At 42.8% G+C, this 14,700-nt stretch overlaps 1 protein-coding gene across 2 annotated transcripts in view; it reads left to right on the top strand.

Moving 5' to 3' along the window:
* Positions 1-14,700, top strand: part of LOC122541868 (ferroptosis suppressor protein 1-like) — a 48,823-nt gene that overhangs the window by 3,081 nt on the left and 31,042 nt on the right. The gene's annotated exons all lie outside the window — the stretch shown is intronic.

The following is a 14,700-nucleotide window of genomic DNA, read 5'->3' on the forward strand; positions in this document are numbered from 1 at the left end:
TGTACAAAGACAAAGAATGGTGGATAGGATGCATGGGTTGACCATAAACTGGCACTGTGTTGACATAGGAAATGTAAAGGGCTATTGGATTTAAAGGGCATAGGTTAGCTTGGAGTGCATAAAGCACTGTGTATGTGTGTGGATAAGGTTATATATTGGCATGGAGTGTATAATGGGTTATGGAGGCTGGGTAATGGGGCATTCATGAATGGATGAGGCAGAGGGAGTGTGAGGAAGGAAGTAAGAGGTAAAGGCTGTAGCTTGCTTTATTATTGCATATGATGATGGCAACACTGGCAAGATGAACATTTGTTGTACATCACCAGTTGGCCCTTCAACTTCACCTAATTGCCTTAGGGTAATGAAGGATAGGCAATAAATGTTGGCCTAACCAGTGGCATCCACATCCTGTGAACTAATTCGTTAAAAACTGATTAGCTCTCAAAGACATTTCAGTGGACATTTAAGAATCAACCATATTGCAGTGGATCTGAAGTCATATGTTAGCCAGACTGGTTAAGGACAGCAGATTTCCTTCCCTAAAAGACTTTAATGAATCTGCAGGGATTTTACAATGGTTCAATATTTGCCATTAGACTATCTTTTAATTTCAGATATTTTATTGTTCAAATTTGACCATCTGCCATGGAGGGTGGTGGGGGAGAGGTGGGGGCTTCATGCCAATGTCCCAACATCATTAGTTTGGGGTTATGAATCCCAACACCTCCTTTATCATGGCTTCAATAATGAGGTGCGCCAAGTCAGGCATTCTAAAGGTCTGGGGTATTATTTCCTGAGACGGGTTTGCAGAGTCAGCTCCTAACTATGTGATCCCAACCCAGGAGAAGGAAATCACACCTATGTGTCCAAGCTTAGTTTAAGAAAAAGACACTTATTCGAAGTTTTTTTTTGAGATTGTTTTATGGTCAATTAAAAATACAAGACCATACAACAAAAGGAATTTCATTTTTTCACTTTAAATTTTATGTCATGTTTGGTAATGTAGTGGGTTACATTGTAAGAAATCAAACAGGTTAATGTTCTAAAAATGCTTAAGGTATGGTCATGGAGACATTGCCATTGTTTGTATGGGTCTCTGGGACACTGTAATTGTTTATGCAGTGTGTCTAGAAGAATGCTTCAACTAATGAGGTACGGTCAGTTCTGCTATAATGCTTGTTTCTTTAACTCGAATAGACAGTAACGTGATTGAAGAATCAGTCCATTATTTGTGGAATGCAAACTTTCCTTACTTATATTGGCTACAACATGATTCCGGCCCCACTTGTTTAAATGGTGTTGCTTACTGTGCAATTTTCTTATCACGTGGGATCGCATGAGAATGGAACTATCGCGTTATATCAGAATAGACTGTAATAAAAACAGAAAGTGACACTTAACTGGTCTGACAGCATCCATGGAAAAGAATCAGAATTAACAGCTGGAATTTAATTTGGTGACAGGGGCCATCCTTACCAGAGAATCAATGCTCCTTTAGGGAAAGACTTTGCGGAATTAAGGAAATACCATCAAGCTTTTAGCCATCGAGTGGAAGCCTTTCCTGGGGTTTAGAACCTAGGAGCACAAATCTCATCCGCTAATTCGAGGTCAGCAGACCTTCATTACCTGCAGTGCCACTAGTTTCATTTTGCTTTTCAATCACAGTGAATTAAAGCCGACGATGGTCATTTTCCCTTAGTAACTATGGTTTCCATAGAAACTTCCAGCTCCATTGAAAAAGAACCAATTGTTCTGATGACTCGAGAAATGATGATAAATGGGAACAGATGGTAGATGTGTTATATTGAAGATAATACTTAGATTAGCTTGAAAAGTCAGCGATTGTTCTTTCATAAAAGATCAGAATCAGCCATTCATTATGGTCATGTCTTGTAAATATGACACAAATGACTTTCTGAAGTCCAACAGTTTGCATTGCAATTGCAATTTCCTGTCAAACATAACAGCACAACTGCATTATTATTTTATTTTTCAACTTCCCATCTGTCAATAGGCCAGATTAATATTATTAAAAGATTAATAAATAGGCATTAGGAGGCCACAGGAAGGGGCAAAGGCTTGTGGAAGAGAGAGGCAATTGTAAGGGAGGGGTGATGGCTGTACTTTGAGGCATTAAGAAGAAAGAACTTTTTTATTCATCAATGGCAAAGCCATGCTGCCCAACCTCATAACTGCCCTTGAGAATGTGGTGGTGGTCAGCCATCTTGAGATGTTGCTGTCTATGGAGTGAACATACATTCAAATGTTGTTGGGGAGGGGTGAGAGATGGGAACCAAGATTTTGATCCAGAAACAGTGAAGGAACAATGACATAGTTTCAAGTTAACATTGTGTATGACTTGGATGGAGCTTGCAGGACACTGTATTGACATGTATCTGTTGCCCTTGTCCTTGTAAATGATGGGGCTTGCAGGTTTGAAAGGTACTATTGGAAGAAAACAAGTGAAAGGCAGAAGACTGGAGGTTCAGGCTTGGAAGAGAAGAGGTAATTCAGAGTGAGGGTAGGGGTGGAAATCAATGCTCGAGAAGAGTAAGAGGAATGAATGAGAAAGAGGGAATACTGCGTTTGCCCCTGGGGTTTGTGGAGGAAGGTAGGTCATTGCAGCAGGAGAGAGACAGAAGCAGTGGGATAATAGAAATCCTCTTTCAGAAAAGTGGATAATTTTCCTGGCCATGTGGAGGCTGAATCAAAACTTATGTGCAGCTCACTGCTCCCACTATCCTTTCACTGTCAAGATTCTCAAGTCCCAGAAACCTATACAGGAGCTATCAAATTTAAATTAAGGTCCCAATTTTATTTTGATGCCTGATTTTAAAGATGTTAATGGTGTGTTCCAACTCATATGCATGCCACTGTCAAAATGACCGATGTGACAGATTGGGGTCACATTCCCCAGCTTTTCAATTTAATAGCCAACTTGAGCAAACCCCTCCCACCCTGTCAGGAGAGAAGAGTTAACATTGAGGACCATGTATCACACTTCTATCAATTGGCTTTTCATTTAAATCAGTTAAAAAAATGTCCCTCCAAAATGTCCTGTGAATTTGTTGGAAGATTTGAACATTCAAACCACAATGCCTTTTGTTAATCATCCAACAAGGTGTTCGCATCCAGATATACATATTTTTCACAAAGTCTTGTCTGACCATAATCATGTACTGGACCAGTTCACACAGGACAATATGTTGGAAGTTGGAGAAGTCTAAACCCAATTCAACTTCTCTAAAATCCTTTGGAATCTCCAGAGGTTGGATTTTTCTTTCAATTACATTTTTCATGTCATTTTTTTCATGCTTTCTTGTCAGCTTTGCCTTGGTAGTAATGTGCTTCACCTCAGAAGCAGCAACTGAAGGGTTCCAGCGCTATTCCAAAGACTTGGAGCTTGACTTTCATTCATAAAATTATCCAATACCCTGGGAATCAGCTTGTTTCTGGGCCTGCCCAGTGGTGACATGATGCCACAGTGATTTTAACTACTGGGCCTCATCACCTTCTCACTGGCTCCCAGGACATTTGGCAACCCATTGCAGCATTTGGTTAATTGTGTGGAAGAGAGTCTCATCATAATGCAAAGGCTATTCCAGAAGAACAACGTGCCAGGAGATATAGTGAGTTAAACTGTGAGGTTAAATCCCTACTGTTAAAAGCTTGCATTATAACAAAGAAACAAGCCCATTTCGCCTTGAAAGATAGCAATTTGAGCATTGACCTGTAAGCGAGAATAAATGATATAGAAAATGCACGTTGTGGCACTACTTTGAACCAAATCATGACCTGAGGTCAACCTGGCAATAGAGGAAGGGGAAAATATAATTTTAATTTAGATAGTACTTTTCATGAACTCAGGATGCCCCATGTGGCTCACAGGCAATGTAATACCTTTGAAATGCAACCACATTGATAGTGCAGTGAAACATGGTTACTAATTTGAGTACAGCAAGATCCCACAAACAGAAGTGAGATAAAAGGCCATAAAATGTGTCTTTGTGCTGTTGGCTGTGGATATTTATAATCTGGTCAGTAGGGAGAATTTTTTTCTTCTTCAGGCAAGGTGCCAGGAAATATAACTCACCACCATAGGAGACCCACAGCTAAAAGCTGTCACCCTCTCTGTGATCCTCAGAACTATCAGCTGAGGTAAAATTTCTGAGTTTGGACTTGAAACCACAATCTTTCTAAATGGGAAGTGAGAAAAGTACAACTAACCCAAGATTGGTGTCCAAGACAAACGTCCAATTGACATCTGGAAGCATACGTGAGTTATCTTCCAGTTTGATTTTGGAGATAAGTTCTTGAATCCTTTAAGGAACAGCAGAATACTATGGTGGTAGGGAGGCTATGTGAATGCAAGCAAGTGGTTAAACTGGACTTCCTCATTTAGCTTGTTCTTGTAAAATATACAAACAGAAAACAGGAGCAAAGTAGCTATTCGGCCAGGCAAGGCTACTCCATCATCAAATGATTGTGGCCAATTATCCAACTCAGTACTCTGTTCCTGCTTTCTCCCCTTACTCTCTGATCCCTTTAACCCCAAGAAATATATCTAACTCCTTGAAATAATTTGGCTAACCTCCTGATGAAGGAGCAGTGCTCTGAAAGCTAGTGCTTCCACATAAACCTGATGGACTATAACCTGATGTTGTGTGATTTGTAACTTTGTCCTTCTTGAAAATATTCAATGTTTTGGTCTCAGCCGCTCTCTTTGGCAGAGAATTCCACAAGCTCACCACTCACCACAAACAAATGTGTATGAAGAGGGGTATTCAAAAAGTGTTACCAAAAATTATACGAAGCTTTACACTCCTTCTCCTGTTTATTGGATGTTTAAAGTTTCTCAATGACAATTCTACAGCCTGAAGTCTACGTTAACTAGACATCATTGGTTCCATTGACACAATTCACAAACACTAACCATCCAAAGCTATTGGGGTTAATGTAATTTTCATCGTAGTTTGAGAGAGCCATTATCCAACCTCTAAACCATTTTATGTTTCATGTTTAGTAGCCTGGCCTTCTTTCATGCTTCTGCACTGCCCAGCTATTAGTGATTTCATATTTTCCCCACCTGCATGTAACCAGCTCTCTGGTAGGCTAAACAACAATTAAATAAACAATGGATGCACAGCAACTTAGCAAATCAGAATGATTGAAAGTAATGATGTCAACACTGATCATTAAACTTTGAAACATACAAGAAAGTGGAAGTGGTTGAACTACATACAGCTACATCTTTACATAGGGATTTTAACACTTCACAGTTGGGTAAGATGGAGTTTGATTTTTATGTGTATTCTGAATTAGCATCAGTGATTACACCAAAACCCAACAATGACTGTGTTTCTTATGTAAAATTCTTAACCCGTTTTCAAATCTCTCCATCACCCTACTTTCTCCCTTTCTCCACCAAGCCTCTGGACCCTCCAAGATCTCTGTACTCCTCCAATTCTAGCCTATTGTAAATGCTGTTTACATTTCTCCACCAATGGTTACTGTGCCTTCAGCTACTTCAGTCTCTGAAATTCTCTCCCAAAACCTTCACCTCTCCATCTCTTTCAGTCTTTAAGATGCTCATAAAAATTTATAACACTGGCCATGTTGTTAATCAAATCCTAATATCCCATAATTGGCCTTGGTGTCAAATTTACGATTTACTCCCTTAAAGTATTTTGGGACATTTGACCTGAGTTAGACACAATATAAATGTGAATTATTGTTCTTTAATTAACCTGTGTGTTTTCTAACAAATTTTTTTATACCTCTCATTTCAGAAAATACTTCTAGCTTCTTTCATCTATTAATCACATGATCATCTTATTGTAAGAGTTGCTGTGTATTTGTATGTGACAGCTGTTACTTGTCATTAAAGTATTTCTTTAGAAGACTGCCATTGGAATGTGATTGATTGGGAAACAGTAGGTTTCTGTTCTACCTTTATAACCTCAATTTGGATATGTTGTAGAAATTCAGTTGGACAGTAACTGATTTTGGGAGGGACACAGACAAACCAACAAAGTAGGTAGACACAAACCAGATGAACTTGATGGCAAAGAACTGTGAAATTATACCTATTACTAGGTGAACACAAAGAGGTAAATGATACAATTTTCAAAAGGGATGCAGGAGCAGTGTGACCTGAGAGTGTACATATGCAGATTTTTGAAGGAGCAAGACAAGGAGAAACTGTTTCCAGTGGCTGAAGGGTTGGTAGCCAGAGGTTAAAGTGGTTAGCAAATAAAACAGTAATGACACAAGCAAACACTTATTTACACAGTGACTTGTAGTGAGCTGAAACTTGTTGCCTGAAGACTATTGGAAGCAGATGCAATTGTATCTTTAAAAAGAAAATTGGATAAATAGACTGGTGATAAAAGAGTCTAGGGCTATGAAAAAAGAGCAGCGATCTAGGACTGATTTGATAACTCTGCCAAAGAGTTAGCCAAAATTCAGCAAGAAATTCATAAAACCGTAGAACTGTGGTAACGTTGAATGAGGCCATTAGCACATGTACAATGGGAATAAATTATTATGATTAGGTTTCTGTGAGTGTAAACCTCAGGGGAGATTATCTGTGGGAAGACTAACTGTGTAGTTAAAAAAAAGTGCTGAGATGCTGGGGGTCTGTTACACCCACTCCTGATCTGTTTTAATCTCACAATGACAAAATTTGAAGGTGCAGATTATTCTATCCTGAAAAGTATTAGACAGTTCCATTTGGAAGTAAAAAAGATGTACCGTTTCAGTACTTTCTCTCACAACTTGCTACTCTAAAGTATCAACAAAATAACTTCAAAATTCAATTGTTTTTCCAAACAATTTACGTACCTTCCTATTAATGACTCTAACTTCCATCTTTATTTATCCGTCTTTGCTGTCTGAAGTCAAAAGGTTTGTCCACTGGTAAATCTTATAACTTTGTTTGTTTTGATAATTAGTTTTAAGAAAAAATCTAGTTATGATATTCCCATCCCTCCTGCACCTTTCATTGCTTCATTTGTAATGTATTGTAATCAGTGGTTTGGCAAATCTAAACCGATCATGACTGTGGTCATACAGTGTAGATCTATCACAAAATTCAGCAAGAAATTCATAAAACCATAGAACTGTGGTAATGTTAGAGTAGAATGAGGCCATCAGCTGAATGTGTCTGTCTTGGCTGAATAAACTGGCAGTCCATTCTAATCCCATTTTCCACTACCTAGTCAGTAGTCTTACAAGTTAGCGTTTCATGTACAGACCCAGTTTTCTTTTTAAATGAGTTGAAAGTTTCTGCCTCAACCACCAAACCAGGCAGTGAATTCCAGACACCCATCGCCTTCTCATGGAAACATTTCTCCACGTGTCCTCTTTACCCCTTCTACCAATCATTTGAAATGCGTGGCTTGATGTCCATTTGTTGTTGAAGTGGCCCTGCTTTCTTCTGTCCTCATTGTGAGAACTGCTCTTTGAATGACTGCTCTCTCTGGCACTTGTTCTGAGCTGACTTTTATTTGGTAAATGTTCTGAAATTACATCACAATGGCCTGCACTGGTGTTGTTGGGGCAATGGAATTTTCAAAGGGTATTAAGGTTCTTGATAGCAAGGGTCCACTGTATTGGGCATTGCCTAGCAGTTTAAGGAAGTCCATTCACATGGCTTGAAAGTGTAAAGATGCAATGGGACAGCATATAACTGAGTGAAAATGTTGTGTCAAAAGCGTGAAACCTGAAAAGGAAAAGGATATCTTCAGTGCCAGATGGCAAGCGAACACTTGTGTGGCAAATATCGAGCAGAATATGATGAGTTAGGAAGCTGTATATAAGTGAGTAAACCCTGCGATAATTGTTAATATTCTAATCCACTTGCCTGGAATTCCAAGATTCAAAACCAAATTACTATCAAGTTAAACATTGGATTGAGTTTGAGAACATTAGTATTTAAATAAGCGGGTATGATGGGGCTCAGCTGATGATGAAACCAGATTCAGATTCATTAGAAACTCATTCAGATAGGCCCCACAGAGTTTTAATGGTTGGAGTTTTAAAAAGTCATCCACAGGATGAGGGCATTGGTAGCTAGGTCGGCATTTAATGCCCTTCCCTATTTACCTGAAGGGCAGTTTAAAAGTAAACTACATTGTTTACTTGTAGGCCAGATCAGGTGAGAAGGCAGTTTCCTTCACCAAAGGATATTAGTGAACCAGATAGGTTTTTCTGACAATCAACAATTGTTTTATAGATGTCACACGCTCAGTGACTTCCGCCACCCCTACTGCCATGTCTGCTACCACTTCCGCCCCCACCAACGCCACTCACCTGCATTGTGCTGACACGCCCCCCACAGATCCCACTGTCACCATTCCCGGCCCCCAGAACCCTGAGGGGAACACCACCCCTGCTCATGACTCCACCTTCTTTCCCCCGACCATCACACCCACTCCAGTTACTGGCTCCGCCCCCACTCCCAGCTCCACACCCACACCAGATCCCAGCTCCCAGCCCTGCCGAGTTTTCACCATCCCTCCAGACCTTCCCCTCACTGAGGATGATCGATCAGTCCTCAGCAAAGGACTCACCTTCATCCCCCTCCGTCCACGCATCAATGAATTTAATACACGCCATGAAGTCGAACACTTCTTCCGCCGCCTCCGCCTCCGAGCTTACTTTCACAATCAGGACTCCCGCCCACCATCCAAGGACCCCGTTGCCCACCTCCAACACACTGCATCAACCTGGACACCCCGCGCTGGCCTATTACCTGCCCTCGACCTCTTCATTTCCAACTGCCGCCGGGACATTAACCGCCTCAACCTGTCTATCCCCCTCCCCCACTCCAACCTCTCACCCTCACAATGCGTAGCCCTCCAATCCCTCTGCTCCAATCCCAACCTCACCATCAAGCCAGCAGATAAAGGGGGCGCAGTGGTAGTCTGGTGCACTGACCTCTACACCGCTGAAGCCAAATGCCAATTCGAGGACACCTCTTCCTTCCGCCCCCTCGACCATGACCCCATCTCCCAGACCATACAGAACCTCATCACCTCAGGGGATCTCCTGCCCACAGCTTCCAACCTCATAGTCGGGGAACCCCGCACTGCACGGTTCTACCTCCTTCCCAAGATCCACAAGCCTGACCACCCTGGCTGACATTGTCTCAGCATGCTCCTGCCCCACTGAACGCATCTCTACCTACCTCAACACTGTCCTATCCCCCCCTAGTCCAGGAACTCCCCACATACGTTCAAGACACCACCCACGCCCTCCACCTCCTCCAAGACTTCCGTTTCCCCGGCCCACAACGCCTCATCTTCACCATGGATATCCAATCCCTCTACACCTCCATCTGCCATGACCAGGGCCTCCAAGCCCTCTGTTCTTTCCTCTCCCAAAGTCCCCAACAGTACCCTTCCACCGACACTCTCATTCGTTTGGCCGAACTGGTCCTCACCCTTAACAATTCCTCCTTCTAATCCTCCCACTTCCTCCAGACTAAATGGGTAGCCATGGGCACACATATGGGCCCCAGCTATGCCTCTCTCTTTGTTGGCTACGTAGAACAGTCGATCTTTCGTAATTACACCGCCAACACTCCCCACCTCTTCCTCCGCTACATAGATGACTGCATTGGCGCCACCTCGTGCTCCCGTGAGGAGGTTGAGCAATTCATCAACTTCACCAACACATTCCACCCTGACCTTAAATTTACCTGGACCATCTCTGACACCTCCCTCCCCTTCCTGGACCTCTCCATCTCCATTAATGATGACCGACTTGACACTGACATTTTTTACAAACCCACCAACTCCCACAGCTACCTGGATTACACCTCTTCCCACCCTACCTCTTGCAAAAATGCCATCCCATATTCCCAATTCCTCCGCCTCTGCCGTATCTGCTCCCAGGAGGACCAGTTCCACCACAGAAAACACCAGATGGCCTCCTTCTTTAGAGACCGCAATTTCCCTTCCCACGGGGTTAAAGATGCCTCCAACATATCTCGTCCACATCCCACATCTCCGCCCTCAGACCCACCCCTCCAACCGTAACAAGGACTGAACGCCCCTGGTGCTCACCTTCCACCCTACGAACCTTCGCATAAACCAAATCATCCGCCGACATTTCCGCCACCTCCAAAAAGACCCCACCACCAGCAATTTATTTCCCTCCCCACCCCTTTCCGCCTTCTGCTAAAACCGTTCCCTCCGTGACTACCTGGTCAGGTCCACACCCCCCTACAACCCACCCTCCCCCACTCACCTATTGTACTCTATGCTACTTTCTCCCCACCCCCACCCTCCTCTCACTTATCTCTCCACCCTTCAGGCTCTCTGCCTTTATTCCTGATGAAGGACTTTTGCCCAAAACGTCGATTTTACTGCTCCTCGGATGCTGCCTGAACTGCTGTGCCCTTCCAGCACCACTAATCCAGATATCTGGTTTCCAGCATCTGCAGTCATTGTTTTTACCTAATGGTTTTATAGACATCATTAGACTCTTAATTCCAGACTTTCTTTAAAAATTGAATTCAAATTCCACCATCTGCTCTGGCAGGATTCAAACTTGGGTCTTTGGGTTAATAAGCTAGCTAGAATACCACTAAGCCATCACCCTGCTCTGCATATATACATCTGTAAATAGGCATGCAGGATAGGCAGGATTGGAGCGTGACATCAATCTTGTGTAGACCTACCATTTCAGAGCATTCTCTGCCTGATAGCGCCAGCTCTTAAGTGCTCTCAACTGAAAACGAGCCTCTCAAGTGAGGAGCTGCTGATATTTTGTTTTGTTGCCGCTGAGTCAATGGAAATCTCATGTTCTGTTTTGTTGGAGGAGGTTTGTAAAATTGTTGGAGTTTAAGGACCCATGCTGGACATTTCAAAAGAGTTCAGTGGCTGTGACCAGAAAGGCAGCTTTCTCTTCTGGGGGCTGGATGTGCACGAACACACACAGAAACATTGAAAACAGGGACAGGAGTAGGACATTCAGCTTTGAGAGCCCGATTTACCATTCAATATGATCAGCTCTTACTCTTATCCTGCTTTCGCAACCTCCCCATGCCCTTTGACCCCTTTAGCCTTAAGCACTGTATCTACTCCCTTCTTGAAAAGAAACACAACAGGGAGATAGAGCACAGGCAGTGAAGAGCGAGGGATGTGCATCAAGGGAGAAGAGGGTTTTCAATTGCCTTCATTCCTCAGACCACTGAGTATAGGAGTTGGGACATCATGTTGACGTTGTACAGGACATTGGTGAGGCCATGTTTGGAGTACTGTGTACAGTTCTGGTCACCTTGGTATAGGGAGGATTATTAAATTGGAGAGGATTCAGAAGAGATTTACCTTGATGTTGCCAGGACTGCAGGGTTTAGGTTATAAGGAAAACTTGGACCGAAGGGTCTGTTTGCATCCTGTTTGACTCTATGACACTAACAGAAGTTTATTTATTCATTTATGGTATATGGGCATCACTGGTTAGGTCAGCATTTATTGCCCATTCGTAATTGCCCAGAGGGCAGTTAGAGTCAACCATATTGCAGAGGTCTCAAGTCACATGTAGGCCAGACCAGGTAAGCGTAGCAGACTTCCTTCCCTAAAGGACATTAGTGAAGTAAACGGTTGATTGGATCGATGGGAGGGAAGGGTGGGATGCAAAAGAACGCATCCATAGCCACATGCACCATCTGTGCCTTATACCATGACACAACAGAGTAAAGATGAAATGTGATTTGAGAAGGTGGATCAGACAGGGACCTAGCATTATCCTGCACGTATAAAGGTAAAATAATGCAGATTCTGTAAATCTGAAACAATTGCAGAGATTGCTGGAGAAACTCAGCAGGCACGGCAGCATCTGTAGCGAACAAAAAATATTAGAGTTCAAGTCTGGTATGACTCTATTTCAGAACATAATAAACATTTCATTACGCATTTCGTGCACTTGCAGCCTGAATGTGCCTTCCTTTTAAGCAGTACTGGCAGTACTTCAGAAGTAGAAACCTGATTGTAATCTGTACTGACTCGCACGCACCCTCTATGCAGGAATGCAGTCGGAAGCACATTAAGCTTGGGATTGATCACCATGAAAATGCAGAGGTACAGGCAGCATGAAGTTTGTGCTGTTTGCATCACCTCAAACTGGCATAGGGCGATTGTGCATTCCAATCCCTGTGCCCGAAATCAGTACTACATTATTATCCATTGTATACTCTGTGAATAAGCAGGAACAAAAGGGCGAAATAGTACATACTGTTAAGAGGATTGTCGTTTCAAAATCTGCTTACATTCAAAGTACAACAGACTCAGACTCAACCATCAGAGAAAATGAACAAAGAAGTCATTAAGACATTCCATTCATATTACACTCAGTGTTACATTTATAGTTGTTTTATTTTATGCCTTGTGCATAACATGTGGTTAGTCCAGCAAAACGTGTGTACAACGTAATATGACAAAATGCATAGTGGAAAAAGGTGTGACTGCAAGTGAGATAACAACCACTGATTACCAAATGAGATGTTGCTATGTGAATGTGTTCCACCTAGTCAATTCTGAAGCACAAGTCTCAAGTTGAGCAAATAATCTTTTTTTTTTTATCTTGAATCATTTTTCTCTGACGTCCATTTAGATTTGAAAATGAAAGGCGAGGGAGGGGTTAATAGTATTTATACAGCTTGCAACAAGCCTGCTTGACTGAACTATAACTAAATTTCATGCTAAACTGCTCAGCTTGTCACTGTGCTGCAGCCAACTGTGTATTGATAGAATACTGTGGACTGCACAGAAAAAGTGTTTAACATACCAGACTGTATTGGATGGACAGGAATTCATCCTCTGTTCTGACTTGCTTGGTGCTCCTTCTCCTTTTATCACCCTTGTAAGAGGAGCTTCCTGTTGAATGTACCCATGAGGGCTAGCAAGATCCAATTTCTCTGCTAGAGTCCTCAAACTTCAGGATCTCTGACTCCTTGCCCTCTTTCCTCTCACTCTCTCCTTATCTGCTACACAGCCAAAAGAAACTGAATATTTAAGGTGTAATCACTGAGGCACTGCCGCCCCTACACACAGACAAATGGGACCACCGTCACGCTTGCAGGTCTTTTTATTCATCCTAATGCTACTTCTCAGATTTGCCGTAATTCACTCCCAATGCTTTCCTTTGCACTAATAAGAAATGGAGTGGGCAAGATAAAATTGTAGTCTTTTGGGCCTTTGGTAAGCTCAGTTGCTCATTAATTAGTTCTCAGATCAAGGCAGACAATTTCAGTACCTGCTCATCTTCTGTGAAATCAGGAGCTGTGGTGATGATATGGAATTGATAAACTGATTGGGACAGATGGAGACAGTCCAATTTCTAGGCGAAAGTGAGGACTGCAGATGCTTGAGATTAGAGTCAAGATTAGAGTGGTGCTGGAGAAGCACAGCAGGTTGGACAGCATCCAAGGAGCAGGAGCCCTTCATTAGGAATGAACAGTCCAATTTCTGCCATACGATCCAGCAAATTCCTTTCTGGTTTGAAGGAAAGTATTACAACAGGCTCTAAAATGCTGGAAGAACAATATGTAGTAGGCCAGAAAATACACAGCTGAGGCTGCGGACCTCATTAGAAAGTAAGAGTCTTTCCAGTCCCTGAATGATGTAGGCTGTGGTAAAGATATTGGGAAAATTGGGTGGAATATCCAATAAGATCCTTTTCAACACTGAGATCAAAAGGTTGCATTTTACAACCAGGTCCTGAACATTGAGGTTAATCATGCCTAATCATGGAATTATAGGATCCCTACAGTGTGGAGGCAGGTCATTGAGCCAATTGGGTCCACACCGAACCTCTTAAGATCATCAAACCCCACACCCCACACCCTTACCCTATCCCTGTAACCCTGCATTTCCCATGGCTAATCCATCTAGCTTGCACACTATGGACAATTTAGCTTGGCCAATTCGCCTAACGTGCAAATCTTTGGACTGTGGGAGGAAACCGAAGCACCTGGAAGAATGTGCAAAATCCGCAGTCACCTGAGGTTGGAACTGAACCTGGGTCCCAGGCGCTGTGAGGCAGCAGGTACTGAACTGTATGTGTTTCAATCAAACAGCAACATCTCAAGGTCAATGGGGAATCCTCCTCTCTCAGGTCTTAACACAGTAAGTCAAAATAAATGTCTGATATCAGCCCAGGGCCTTGAAAACTGTCAATTGGCTGCTCAAGGTGATCACAGTCAGGATCCTCTCCTTGTACAGGATGAGGAGCCAAATGTCAGATGGTCCACTACCCAGGTCCTCAGATTCCTGAAGAAGGGCTTATGCCCGAAACGTCGATTCTCCTGTTCCCTGGATGCTGCCTGACCTGCTGCGCTTTTCCAGCAACACATTTTCAGGTCCACTACCCACCTTGGCACTTTATGTCTTACTATCAGACATTGTCTCCTGGACTGAGAATGAAACAGCGATTGAGTGAGATGAAAACATCTGGTGCTGATGTAGGTGAGGAAAGGCTGGTTAAGTTTCTGAGTGAGTGAGTAGGAAACATACAATATGTGCAGTCTGGCTGGGTCAGAGCAAGTGAAGGCAACTCTTGAAGGAAATAGTGAGGGTGATAAAACATGAAACTTGGTAGGAGGTGGTGTAGTAGCAGAGGGAGAGTAAATGCCAAGTGCAGAGAGAATATGTTGCCATTTACCCTGTTGTTGACCTCCTTCCTACACTGCTA

This window comes from Chiloscyllium plagiosum, unplaced genomic scaffold (assembly GCF_037043375.1).
Source record: "Chiloscyllium plagiosum isolate Xiang-an unplaced genomic scaffold, Cpla_swu_hap1 HiC_scaffold_43, whole genome shotgun sequence".
Taxonomy (NCBI): Eukaryota; Metazoa; Chordata; class Chondrichthyes; order Orectolobiformes; family Hemiscylliidae; genus Chiloscyllium; species Chiloscyllium plagiosum.